Source organism: Suricata suricatta, chromosome 15 (genome assembly GCF_006229205.1).
Source record: "Suricata suricatta isolate VVHF042 chromosome 15, meerkat_22Aug2017_6uvM2_HiC, whole genome shotgun sequence".
Lineage (NCBI taxonomy): Eukaryota > Metazoa > Chordata > Mammalia > Carnivora > Herpestidae > Suricata > Suricata suricatta.
The window spans coordinates 27900175-27913783 of NC_043714.1; the positions used below are offsets into that span (position 1 = coordinate 27900175).

General features: G+C 41.4%; 1 protein-coding gene across 3 annotated transcripts in view; it reads right to left on the minus strand.

The window, feature by feature from the left end:
* The window catches only part of PAG1 (phosphoprotein membrane anchor with glycosphingolipid microdomains 1), a 131940-nt gene that overhangs the window by 56169 nt on the left and 62162 nt on the right, over window positions 1-13609 (minus strand). Inside the window, exon 1 of one of the 3 annotated variants that reach the window (XM_029923964.1) lies at window positions 2085-2153. The exons of the other annotated variants lie outside the window; for them this stretch is intronic. The gene's annotated coding sequence lies outside the window, so the exon portion shown is untranslated. Of the gene's footprint in view, window positions 1-2084; window positions 2154-13609 lie in introns of those variants that run through there. 3 annotated transcript variants of the gene reach the window in all.

Genomic DNA, 13609 nt, shown 5'->3' on the forward strand with positions numbered 1-13609 from the left:
CTAATGAAGGGGCCCCAAAAGGAATTCATTTCTGACTGGGAAATGCTGTCAGATTTGAGCTGGGGTAAGGAAAGTTCTTTTTCATCCAGTGACTTATAGCAGCCTCAACCTAGTTGGAGTCCTGGTTCTAATCTCTAGGGCCATACAGACTAAGTCCAATAATTTCCCTACATGGCAATCTTTCAAATACTCAAAGACACCTGTTTAAAGAAGTTCCTCTTCTCCTGCCCTTGAGCCTCCCTTTCTCCAGCTACCTTAACTCAAACATGCACACAGGCTGTAAGAAGGGAGCTAGGGCCTGGCCAGGCCTGCTCACAAGAACAGAGCAGGCTGCGAGCTTACTCCAGCTATGAAGTCCAACTCAGGAGAGCAGCCCAGCAGCCAAGCACAATGTCCAATGGACAAGGTAACCTTGATCTCAATTGGGAAACAGTCCTTATGTGGATTTTAGTAATGGTGCTAGGGGGATTCTTGGGGACCATACATCATAAGGAGGCAAAGCTGTCAACAGGGAGCAACTTGCTGGTGAACTCAGGACAGTGGTCCATCATCATCCTGGGGTCTTGTCACAGCGGCAGAACCTGGTCACTGGGCACTGATTCAGGGTGAGAGGCACAATTCTTAAGAAGACGTCCTGGCAAGATCAAGACAGACCATGGACCCAAAATAGACAGTCAGTCCTAGACATTTAGATACATAGGAAGAGAAAGAGCTGAAACTTGCAAGATCAAGGAATGAGCATCATGGGAATCTGGAAGTCATTCCTGAGATACCAGATCCTATAACTGGTGACAATTCAGGCCACTTGGAATGCAGCACTGGGGCCACACGATTCGCAGCATAGGAAATTAAAATTCAATGAACAATTCAGCTAGCACTGAGCAAGACTGTATTGTATGCGGGGCATGAAAAGAACACTTTTAGTGATGTGTTCACTGCCCTGGGGGTTAGGTTTCAACATCTTTAGTATATCCTCTTTTAGTGAGAACAAGCTCAGACTTGGAGAGGGCAAGATAATGGATGCAATAGGAATGAGTGGAGAGGAAACAGGGGAGGCAGGAGGAGACATATTGGGGGCCAACACTTTCATTTTCGAGTTGTTCTCTTCCAAGTGACCAAGCTCAAAGGCAGTCTCTAAAAGAAGTAGCATTGGTCAGTGAAGAGGACAACAGATGTTTTGTGTCAGTGCAGATACTATACTCTTACTTGGGAAAACCTGTGATCACAGCAGCTTTTTGCACCAGCAACACGGTACTATTGGGATATATGAATCTTGTACTTGACTGAAAAAATCTAAATTTCTTTCATATGTGATGATGCTACGCGGTCTCTCTCCTACTGCCCCTCTGCAATTTCACTGGTGGTGGCGGTGGTGGTGAGGAGCTTACATCATCCTTGTGCCATTTCTGCCTCTTAGATCTGGGTCACTGAGTTAAAGGTCAAGATGTTCTTGAATTCTGTTTCTGTATTTTGTTATTACATTAGCCATCTCTCCCCATTTTGGGCCATGCATTAGTGCAGTTTTACCCAAGTGAGGTTGAATGTTGACTAGGACAGGATTTGGTTCAAATACCAGAAACCTTTGTCTAGGAAGAGAGCAGTTGATTCATCAGTTCCCTCTGGTTATACACACCAAACCAGTTATTAATCTAGCTAATTATATATACCCCCATTTGTCCAAATGATAAATGTTAGCAATTTGATACACTTTGGGTATAGAAAACCACAAATATATCTATAAACACATGCTATTTCTTATTAATCCACCTAAATTCTATGATAAATTAGTAAGTTGTCAATATAAAAGATTGATCTTAAAGCACAGACACTTGTTTCCATGAAAATGTCATTATCTAGTCCTTCACAATAATCATGCAAGAAAATAATACTGAATATGCTCAATGGTATAGCAACGAAAAGGGTAGCTAAAGCCAATGTATATGGGCCCCATGTCCTGAACAATACTGGAAAACCATAATTTACAATGGCGGCTTCTTCCTCTCCCATCCCAGGATTCTCGGTTCCCTCGCTGCACTTCTCCCCGCGCTCAGCTCCCCTGTATTTTCCAGCCATCTTTTCCTCACCCAGCTCGCCCAGCTGTGCCTCCTTCCTCTTCCACGCCCCAGCTGCTGTAGCTTACACTTGCAGCCTTCCCACAATTTTCTGTGTTAACAGTTCTGGTTTTCATACCATCTGACGTCTCTTGCCTCATTTCTCGCACGTTCTAACAGCTGAAATCCTTGATGTATGCGAAGCAACAGTCCATTAAGAAAAGAGTGTTTTCGGGAAGTTAATTTTCTTTACTGAGAACAGAAAAATGAAAGAGGCAAGAAAGGAACGATCAGAGGTGCCAAAGAGAGGCCTCTGTGAAGATAAGATGAAAGCAAAAAAAAAAAAAAAAAAAAAAAAAAAAAAAAAAAAAAAAAAAAAAAAAAATCAAAATTTTTTAGGCATCAGAAAGATATAAATAGGACACTGGGAAAATAATTCCTTCTGAAAATCCTCTTAAATGGTGTGGTTTAATAAAAATAATCCTCTTTCCATGAAGAACATATTTTTCTTGAATTCTGGGAATCTGATGATAAAAATCCTTAAACAGGCATCCTCATACTATCTACAATATACAGAACCCAGGTAAGCATAGATACAATTCTAATGCACACACCAAGTTATTAACAAATGACATTTTATTAGCAAAAACCTCTTTTTGTAAGACCATTACCTGGAAAGAGATCTAAAATGACACTATTTTGCATAAAGCCTTATCTATAAGCATGCAACCTAAGTCAGGCTTGGACTTGAATTCCTTGCAGTTTCAATATTAACAGAGAAAAAAAATCAAAATGACAGAAGTGTTCAACAGGAAAAAAAAATCCTTTCTTCCTGGCAAAAAATCGAATAGCTTACAATATGCAAATTTACTGTATTTAAAGGAAGTTTCATGCTTCTCAGACATCTGAACATAAAGGTAGCACAAAGACTAACGATAAAAAGATTAGCTTTTGGGAACTTAAATGCTGCTTTAGAGGACAGAAAATATATAAATTGGCTCCTCTACTTACTAGCTAATAAATTGGTAGTAAAAGAAATATTTAAAAACATCCTCTTTTAGGCAATATAAACAAACATGGAATCATAAACAGGGCAAATAAAGAGGCTGGCCATTCATTCATTCCCTTATTCACCTTTCAGTGTTATTTCCTTGCTAAAAACAAAAAGTAAACACTACTCCAGTCCCCGCCACTCTGTTTTATCTGGGAATTTGTCTTTTGCACTGGAACTGAAGCTGCCATTCTCAGAGCCTAGAGCTTTGGCCTGTCTTTGCCTCATGATGGGCACCTAACTGTGTAGCCCTTGGCACACTTCACTGTCTATCACAGAGCCTCAGATGGGGCTTCAGACATTTCCTGGTGAGGGCTAATTTCTGTTTTCTCTAGTCTTGGGATCATCCAAGGGATAGTGGAGTTGGAGGATCGTTGGTCACCAAGCTTTCCCAGAAGTTGTTTGAATGGGTGTGTATGTATGGGGTGAGGGGACGGGCAAAGGCAAGGAAGACTTCCCCTTCCCCAGGAAGCTGAGGAAGGTGTGGGGGGGGGGGTCAAGCACTAACTTGAGCTTCATCCAAGAAGGCTTTTGAGAACTCCCAAAATTCATAGACATCTACTTCCTATTAGAAGTGCTGGCTGCAGAATAAGTTCAGGACAGAAAGAGGCCCCCCTGCCCCCATTATTAAGGTTCTGGCTGTGTTATTTATGCTGGCCTGAGGCAATGGCTCTGCCTCTGGGGTCGAAAAGGGGGATAAATTCAAGCTCTGGTTGTCTTCCTGGCAGCTTTCCACATTACTGAAGACTGTTGTCTGTAAAGTGTCTGAGTTTTGGTGGAATGTGTCAGAGAGTGTGTGTGGGGGCAAGGGGGAGGGGGCAGGTAGGTTAGCACTTTATAGATGGATCTTATAGGACCCAGTAATTTCACAGGGCTCCCTTCTTTCTCTATATGTATATATATATATATATATATATGCATGTATGTCACAGACTATAAATCTGTATCTCTTTCTGTATATATGTATACAGAATATATATTTTCCATATATGTAGAGACAATATACACACTCATACACATTTGACTTCACTCTGAGGCTTTCAACACCGCCTGTAGACACACCAGAATTGTCACTGATATACTCATGTAGGCATATACTCATGAACCAAGGCAGGTTTTATGAGATGCTATCATATGTATGACATTTCTATCATTTCTCTGATGGAAAACAACTACTAAATGACCAAAATTGACCTTTAGAGAAATTCTGAGACACTTAGTGAGATGTAATGCTCAGTATCCCAGAGAAAGTCAAGGAGATTCACTTGAAAGGAACTAATGCATACCCTGATAACGTTCGCTTTAGCACACCAGCAAGAGCCTCCCAACTGTCAGCGCTCTATCATGATTTGTGGGACACGGCGTGCTCAGAACCAAAGGCATCATGATGGACTCTGATCTGCTAAGCCACATCTTCTCTCTGGGGTGGCTACACTTGGAATATTGGACTTTGCACGTGTGAGTAAGCATGACCATGGGATGCCTTTTTTAGCCTGTTATGGGTTGAACGGTGTCTTCCCAAAAGTTCATATATTGAAGTCTTAATCCCCAGTACCTCAGTATGTAACTTCATCTGGAAATGTGACTATTACAGATAAAATTAGTTGAAACCATAATGGAGAAAAGTGGACCCCTGATCTAATATGATTAGTGTCCTTACAAAAGGGGGAATTGGATATAGAGAAATGTATACAGGGAGAATGCTCTGTGAAGACAGGAGGTTTGCAGCTACTGTCCAGGGATGCACCAGCAGCTAAAAGAGAGGTCTGGACCAGACAGAACCTTTCCCTGCACCTTCAGAAGGAGAACGCCCTGCTGACACTGGGATCTTATATTTATAGCCTCCAGAACTGTGAGATAATCCACCCAGTCTGTGGTCCTTTATTATGGGAACCCTAGGAAACCAATAATAGGCATGGGAAAAATGGTCAAGTTCTCTAATAGAGGAGCCCTGACATAAACACACAGAGATGAGGGGGAGCAAGGCGATGGTCATTACTCCGCATTTCTCATATCACGAAGGTGTACACATCAACCCGACTGGAATTATTTCTTAATTATATAAATTCAAGTAAACATTGAAATAACAGGGAAGTTCACATAACTTGTGATACAAAGAGGGAATCTGTACTTTTAAATGCTGTTTTCAACAACAGATTTAAGGGAACAGTCACCAAAACAATATGAAGTAGAATTAAAGAGAAAACTTCCAATAATTTTTAAAATTAATTTTAATTTTAATTAATTTTTTAATTTAAATTAAATTTAACTTTATTTAATCGTGAGGAACATTTTGAAAGGGCACTTTAGGAATTTGGACAGATCAAAGCTCCTAAGGAATTTCTGACTTTATTGGGATGTATTATATTTACTGATAACAGATCATTTGCTTTTTCTTTGACTCCTGCCCTTGCTTACTTTATGCTTTTCTTTGTCGTTGGAAAGTCACTCAAAATTCATGCTTAAAAGTCTGCTCTGGTTCCCCATCCAGGGCTCTACTATTCAGCATCTGCACCTATTTCAGAGTTGGATTAATAGAATTTGAGAGTTAAAAGCAAACCCACAATATTTCAGTTCCACTGATTTTAGCATTAAGAAAACCAGTGCTCAGCTGTGATGACACAGCTCTTTCATGTCTGAGCCATGAACAGAACCCAGGCCACTTTTCATTCACTACCTTTCATCATGGTGCCTTCATCATGTCCCACATATGTTACCTGTGTTGTGTCCTCCCTAATCAGCTGACGTGGCTTCAGGGAAGGGGTCTTTTTTTGCTTGTTTGTTTTTTAAATCTCATCCAAAGACTCTGCTACATGGCCATATCCAGAAGAGGCATACCAAAATGTATGTTTAAATATCTGTTACTTGTGATCTAGCTAAGTTTCCATAATAAAATACTAGTAACAGTTCATTACTGTCCCTTAGCATATTATTATTTTAAGTCTCTTCAATTTATTTAGGATCCAGAATCACTATTTCCATTAACCTGCCTTGTATAACTAACTGGCATTATGTATAACCCAGCTTTTATTTTCCTCATTGTTTTGATTTCCAGACTAATGGCATTTTAAGTGAGTTGTGAAATCTGGGCTCTGCTACGGTGGCCCTTTATCTGTCTGGTCAAAGAAGGAACATAAACCCCTCTCACTGATCAAGTAGAAGGGGAAAGGGAAAGAGAAGAAGAAAAATGAGAGAAAAGGGGAAAAAAAAACAGGCTTTCAAGAATGTGAACTCCCTTGGACAAAGACACAATTTCTATTATAGTTGATAAAAATCACCAGAAAACAAATGTTCCAGGAGGTTGTATCTTAGCATAGAACGCAGAGAGCACTAAGAGCAATTTCCATATCGATCTGCCCAAATGGAGAAACTGGTGTCACCAGAAGCCTAGAAAGAAACAAAAATGTCCCCTGAACCTAACTGTGAGAGCCAGAAGCAAGAAATGCAGAAGCAGCTTCCTCCTGGCAGAATTACATTTTTTTTTTTTTTTTGGTCTGCCATCAACAGGTGTTACCATGGTAACTATCTTTTAGTTGAGAAGTAGTAGAGGTAAGGAAAGCCATACAGAACCACCATACAGGAAAAAATAAGAAAGATGTGCTGTAGCAAAACTAACCTCAGACCTGAAAGAATGAGCAAGGAGAGACTTGCTTGGCCATTTGTCACCTCTTTATGTTGTTTCAAGGGGTGCCACAGGGGGAGGCAGGGTCTCGGCCCGGTCTCAGTCCATGGAAGAACCAGCAACTCTCTGCAGGGGACTGCTGTGACCCTCCGTTTATTTCTGGTGCTAATTCATATGCCCATGGGCACATGGTAGCTTCCTCATGGCGCTGAGGGGAAGACTGCCGCTGAGTAGTGTTGAATCAGGAAACTTCTAAAACGCGAACATCTTTCAGTGAAATGACTTCCCTACTGTACTTCTAACTCCTGCAGGGGGTATATTTAGTGACATTTTCTCTGCTTTTGCCTTCAGAGAGACAAGCTGGGTTTGCGTGTTATGAATTAGTGAAACAGTTAATAGTACTTCTTCCTATGAGCCAGGAAGCCCCTCATGGGCTGGCTAACACAGAGCCCCCTGGCCACGATCCTTCTTTAATCGCTCATGGCTTCTGATAGCACCCTATATGTTCAGCATCATGAACGACAGACAACTATCTCTGAAATCAAATTCTCCACTTTTATTTTGTAAGCTTTTGTTAATTAGCTCCCCCAGAGGGCACAATCAATAGATTTTATGTCTAGATTTTTGTTGTTTAAATGACCACTCTGCTCATTAAACGTCATGAATTAATATACTTTGCTAATTTCTATGGTTCTTCCAAGTTAGGACGACTGACAAAACAAGGTTTTGGAGGATAATGTCTCAGAGGTTCAGCTTGAGAGACAAATCAGTGTGGTATCAAGGGTATTCTGCTGAACCAGGCAGACATCAGAGTGTCGTACAAAAGAGACAGCTGAGATGTTAGCAGATACTCCCTCTGAGACCTAACTACCTCTCTTGCCCATTTCTGAGACTCAGTGTCCCCTTTCATAGAGAGATGGAAGCCTTCCCTCCTTCAAAGGGTTGATGCAGATGAAAGTGCTTTGTTCATAAACAGTAAATAAGATTGGATGTTGGAAATACTGTTGTCACTTGTTTTTCAAGCTTTCTGCTGTGTTAATACTACTTATCACATTTCTGAAGCTAAGAAGGCCACAAAATTTTCACATAATGTTCTTGGCAGAAGATCTCTTTCCTTATCATTGTATGGAGTTGCTTATCTGATTTGGATGTCACTGTCTTCTATTAGTTCCTCTTCTTTTTGTTTTCAATCTGGCAGATTTGTATCACAGGCATGGGTGTATGGGTGTGTGTGTGTGTGCGTGCATGTGTGTGTGTGTGTGTGTGTGTGTGTGTGTGTGTGCATGAAAAAGAGGAAAGGGTAAAAGAGGAAGAGAAAAAGGAGGGAAAGGTGAGAGGAGTGCATGAGTTAAAGGGGGCAAGTTTTCCTTCCCATTCCACAGATATGTGCCCATCTCCGCTAGTCTATTATTTTATCTGCAATCAGTCGGTGGCTGGCACTCAGTTACTGGTGGCCTCATACACTCTTCAGGAGAAGCAGTTCTGAGGATGACACTAATTTCTGCAACCAACTCTCAGCTCACGGTGCTCCGCTTCTCCTTTCCCATGGTGAAGCGCTTTGCCAGCTGTAGTTGAAGACGCAGAAATCCTGTTTCTCAAACTGTAGCCCGTACATCTTACTAGTAGTAAGACACACACCGTCTATCTTTTTTGTTTGCTTATTTTATTAAAAAAATAACACAGCTCTCTCTTTAAAATGTTGACCTTTTGCTTCTGGGGAGTGTGGAATTCATGCCTCCCCATTTTACTCCTTCCCTTTGGTCTCCTACTTCCCATTCCCTTCCATCCTGCCGTTCACCACATTCACCTACTGCCCGTCTCATGGGTTCTACCTCCCTGAACGTTTGTTACAGTAAATTTTCAGTTTTGTTATAATACCTGCATAATGAAAAGGTTCACAGAACACACACACAAAAAAACCTACCATGAAAAATGAAAGTTCTCTTTCACCTTATTGCCCTACTCCCATTTCTGATCCTCCAGGTAAGCACACTTAGAATTGATTAAACACTTAAAAGAGCCTGAAAAGATATAAAAATCTAAAAGTTTTTTTTCTTTCTTTGTTACATATTTGGTAACATGAAGCATCCCTACACTAGGCAGTGTTCAACAGTTTCATTGTACTCATTTGCTATATATTAGAGAACTTTTCATTTGAGCACATATAGAGTATCTCATTTAAAAAAAATTTAATGTTTATTCATTTTTGAGAGTCAGAGAACGAGGCAGCGAGAGAGAACATGAGCAGGGGAGGGGCAGAGAGAGAGAGAGGGAGACACAGAATCTGAAGCAGGCTCCAGGCTCTGGGCTGTCAGCATAGAGCTCAATTCAGGGCTCAGACCCACGAACTGTGAGATCATGACCTGAGCTGAAGTTGGCCACTTAACCGACTGAGCCACCTAGGTGCCCTGACAGTTATCGTCTTTCTTTTAATACCTACAGAGCCTCCCGTGGTATTGGAGAGACTATATTGGGGCATTTCCATGCCAATGGATATTTACATTGTTTTGGGTATTTCTCAATTAGAAACAATATTATATGATTGCTCTTGCATATATATCTCTGGTTGAGAGAGAGGATATTGATAGGACAGATTCATAGACATGGAATTGATGGGTCAACCGGCACGTGCACTTCTCATTTCTCCCTCTCCTCACTGACCTAAAGCCAATGCTATATTGATATATTGTCTATGCAGCTATAAAAAAGAGTGCACTTCTCTGTTTTGTTGGGTTTCACCACCAAGCAGATTAATTTATCTTAATACCTTCTGGCATAGTTGGCTATCTCTGTCTGCTAATGGTGCATCTGCCTGGCTTTCCAATGCTGTGGATTTGTGGATCTCTTCATTTTTTCAATTTGATGAGAGAAGAATAAAGTAACACCTCATTTACTGCATCAGGCATCCAAGATTCATAAGACTTCTTGCCTGGACAAGGTCAACAGTTCCTAACTCTTCTTGACTCCTTTGTATTCACCCTCCACAGCTGACCAAGTGACTTACTAAAATGCAAATATAGTCACTAAACTTCTTTGCTTAAATTCCCTCAGTGACACTCTAATGCTTGGTGGGTGTTACCGGTTGCATTTTCTCTCCTAAAAAATGGATGTTAATGTCCTAACCTCCAGTACCTCAGAATTTGACTTCATTTGGAAATAGAGTCTTTAGAGAAGTAAACAAGTTAAAATGAGGTCATATCCAAATATGACTGATGTCCTTACAAAAAGGGGAAATCTGGACACAGAGACAGACATGCATGGGGTGAAGATAATGTGAAGGAGCACAGGAAACACATCATGTGAAGACAGAGGCAGAGAGCAGAATCATGTTGACCCAAGCCAAAGAATGGGGCTACCAGAACTAGAAGGAGCAAGGAAATGTCCTTCCCCTACAGGTTTCAGCACGAGTGTGAACCTGCCAACACTGTGATTTGGAATTCGAGCCTCCAGAAATGTGCGATACTAAATGTCTATTGTTCTAAGCCATGCAGTCTGTAACGCTTTGTTAGAGCAATCACAGGAAACGAATACAATTGGCCAAGTTCAACCTTCTAGGTGTCTCACAGCACCTCTCATGCCTCCATATCTTCCTTCCAAACCTTCCTGTGAACAACACCCTACTGCCTTATCCTTCACGCCCAAAGAATGCTTCCCACCTCCTTGACTCTGAACCTCCTTGCTTCCAAACACACCGGTGCCTCTACCTAAATACCCTTCTCCGTGCCTGCACGCACTGTTGCTGTGCCTGAGCTGGTCTCCCAGGGCCACCTCCTTCAGGAGCTGTTTCGGACATCCCCCCCCCCCCCCCAGGCAGGCTCCCCAGGCATATCTGACTGTCCCGTGAGTCCCTCCTGTGCTGTATTTAGACATTATTTTGTACCTACTTGTTCACACACATCCCCCTCTTCTTTGCTGTGAGCTCCTTGAGGGGAGACCCATTACCTTAGCAGTAAAGTCCCTACATAAACAATGTCCAAAAGGGGATTTTTTTTCTAGGTAACCAGTGCACAGTGCCATGACTGTAAGTAATTCATCATAGGCTTTATCTTATTAAACATGTCTTGTTGAAAGAAGGGGAGTAGAGCAGGTCAGGGCTCACTGCAAACGGTCAATGCACACAACAGATACCTGCCAAGGAGTACTTTTCTGTGTATGAATATGTGACTGCTTTCAGGCTTATTATTTTTGATGAGATTCATTCTTTCAATCCATCACACTTACAAACTTCAGATGATTGCTTCCTTCATTAGAGTGGTTCATTAGACACAGAAAATAGATCAGTGGTTGCTTAGGGCTGGGGGGAATGCGCGAAGATGGGGACATTGTGTGACAGAAGGAATGAGGGGTTTACTTTCAGAGTTATAAGAATGCCTGGCAGTTGATTATGATGATGTTGCAAAACTCTGAATATACTGAAAGCCACTGAACTGGATAGTTTAGTTTTTATTTTTTTGAATGTGTATTTATTTTGAGAGAGAGAGAGAGAGAGAGAGAGAGAGCGAGAAAGAGAGAGAGGCGCGCAGAGAAAGAGGGAGAGAGAAGAAGCCCAAGCAGGCTTTTCTTTGTCAGTGTAGAGCCCGACATGGGGCTGAAACTCACAAAATGTGAGACCATGATCTGAGCCAACTCAAGAGTCAGACACTTAATTGAATGAGCCACCCAGGTGCCCCGAAACCGTATAGTTTAAATGAGTGATCTGTAGGACATGTGAATAATAATATCTAAAGCTGTTTAAAAAAAAGGCATGATACATTGAATTCAATCCAGTCTGCAAAAATTGCCGTTAAAACAAGTTAACTCTTTAGTTGCCAAACATCTGCATAGATAAAATAAATCCTCCACACTAGTGAAAAAGAAAAACACAAGCCATACCCTGTAATGTTTACAACATCCTAAAGAAAAAAACGACACCACGACATTTCACACCAGGCCCATGTACTCTGACCAGCCTGTTGCCAAGATAGAGCAACTTAATTAGGCCTCAGAACTTTTCCTTTGCCTTAAAGTATGCACGTCTCTCTTCTTTCCCTCTGTATCATAGCAGAGATATATTTAATTCAATAAATATAAGAACAGAGAGAAAACTAAGATAAAATGATAAATGATAGCCAAGAAGGGAATTACTAAAATCTACCAAGTTTTAGATAGTGGAGGGGAAATCAGTCATGTGGTGAAGCCAATGACCTCTGTGCTAAGTCAAGACAGTAGCATTTGTCAGGATGTTGGGCAAAAGAACACAGGATCTTCAACTGTTCAATAAGTTTTCTGAATAAACAAGGCAAAGAATGACAAAAAGCAGACATCCTGGTGCTTATTCATATACTATTTGTATATACCACCTATAATGCAAATGCCTGTCATACTTCTCCAGTGGAATTTCAAATTCTAGAAGACAGAGAGGGTATGGGGCACCTGGGTGGCTCAGTTGGTTAGGCGGCCAACTTCAGCTCAGTTTGAAGGTCTATGTCGGGCGTGGTGCAGATAGCTCGGAGCCTGGAGCCTGTTTTGGATTCTGTGTCTCCCTCTCCCCCTGCCCCTCCCCCACTCACGCTCTCTCTCTTTCTCAAAAATAAATAATAAACATAAGAAGAAAAGGTAACTAATGAGTGCTCTCTGCTCCCACCATTCCCCTCCCAGAGCATTCAGCGGAAGAGTTAACAACCGCTTTGCAGGGTACAGAATACCGCCATCTTAGAATCTCATTGTGCTAAAGGGATTCTTTTTTTTCCCCTTTTTAGTAACTAACACTGTTTTGGAGCAAATGTGATTTAGTACATGGAATAACAAAATCTATGTAATAAATGATCCCATTACTGATTGTTACTATTCTTTGAAGCCCCATTTCTAAGGACTTTATTTTGGAGAAATGTATACTATAAAAAAAAAACAAAACAACCCTTCAAAATCAAAAGGCTATTGGCTGATGAATGTATTTGAGCATGACTCAATGAGCAGGATTCCATTGGGTCCACCCAGAATGACACACACTACAAATTCAGCTTTGAAAACTATCTCAGAACTTAATCTATTTTAGAGGGTGCTGTTAATGTAACCACAGAAATGTTCATCATAGGAAGGGAGGGAATAATTTCGCTCTGCAACATGTCCTTATATAGGTCACACACCCCAAAAATGATACTCTTTGCTACTGAAATCTGATGATTAGTCGCCAAGTTCAAGACATATCTGGAAAGCATACAGGTACATGTAATTAGTCAAGATAAGTTCTAGAGAGAACCACGCAAATTTGTGGAAAAAAACCCCAAAACATTCTCAGAGTTCAATGCAATTAAAAAAATAAACACAACACTTCTCACACACATTCACAAAGAAATCCTCAAATGTGCCACTTCTGAAGGCTCCTCAGTTCCTATGCAGAGACTTCCCTGCTCTGCGTGACCTCCTTTCCGCACTAATTCACCTTCCTTATCCCGTGCCTCTGCCGATACCCTTCATGCCAGCAGGAGTTTTCTCTCTCCCTCTGACCACTTAGTTCCAAGCCCTGAAGGTCCTTCTGGGTAAGGTGTACTCTTTTCCTTCTGTTCTTAGATTCTGCTCAGTTCATTTGGCATCAAGTGTTACCTTATCTCTCCTGTACTGGGAGGGAATCCTTTCTCTACACAGTTCAAGTAGATAATACTCTGGGGCTTTCCTGGATCTTTCTTTCAACCTCTTCATGAATTCCACTGAAGAGGAGGTGGAGAGACTTATCTCATGGGCGATCAGAGGAAGGATGAACGAGGAATCCTAGGCTCAGCTACTCCCATCTCCCTCTAGGAAGATGGGTTTTCCTCTGATCTTCTTGCCATAGTTTGAGTTTGCTCCTTTGGGCCCACAGAGACGCCTGTCCCTGCCAGTGCGGCCTGTACTTACTTCTGGAGTTCA